This window comes from Penaeus chinensis, chromosome 30 (assembly GCF_019202785.1).
Source record: "Penaeus chinensis breed Huanghai No. 1 chromosome 30, ASM1920278v2, whole genome shotgun sequence".
Classification (NCBI taxonomy): Eukaryota; Metazoa; Arthropoda; class Malacostraca; order Decapoda; family Penaeidae; genus Penaeus; species Penaeus chinensis.
This window is the reverse complement of record NC_061848.1, coordinates 14,014,999-14,015,620: the sequence shown is the minus strand read 5'-3', so window position 1 is coordinate 14,015,620 and position 622 is coordinate 14,014,999.

Genomic DNA, 622 nt, shown 5'->3' with positions numbered 1-622 from the left:
GAGAGAGAAAGAAGAGAGAGAGAGAGAGAGATAGAGAGAGAGAGAGAGAGAGAGAGAGAGAGAGAGAGAGACAGAGAGAGAGAGAGAGAGAGAGAGAGAGAGAGAGAGAGAGAGAGAGGTAATTACAAAAAAGAGAAAGAAAGATAAAAACAATTCCATTGGATCCTATTTGCCATTAAGCCTATACAACATATTATCATTCTAACCACCTACATTCCTCCTTCTTCTCTCTCAAGCACTATAATTCTTAACCCCGTGAGTACTATTACTCCAATCCTCAATCAATAATAAAAGATAGATAAATAAATAAGGAAATAAAAGTAAAAATAAACAAATCAACAAAATCCGTCATGGGGACTGCCTGTTCTTTGGCGACTGCGTTGTGGGCGAAGTGCCTTCCGCGTCCCATAGGAAGAAGACCCTCGTCGAAGGCCAGTGGCGGAGGGCGAGGCGCAAAGCACGCACTTGCTTTTGGCCAAGGGGTCGGGAACGCTCGTCTACCCAAGAGGCACAAAAGGGAGGGAAGTGAGGCTGTTACTTGGATTTCAGATTTTAGATGTACGGTAGGTGTTTTTTGTTTGTTTGTTTTTAGTTTTTAGTTTTTGAATGGAGGGTTTTAAGA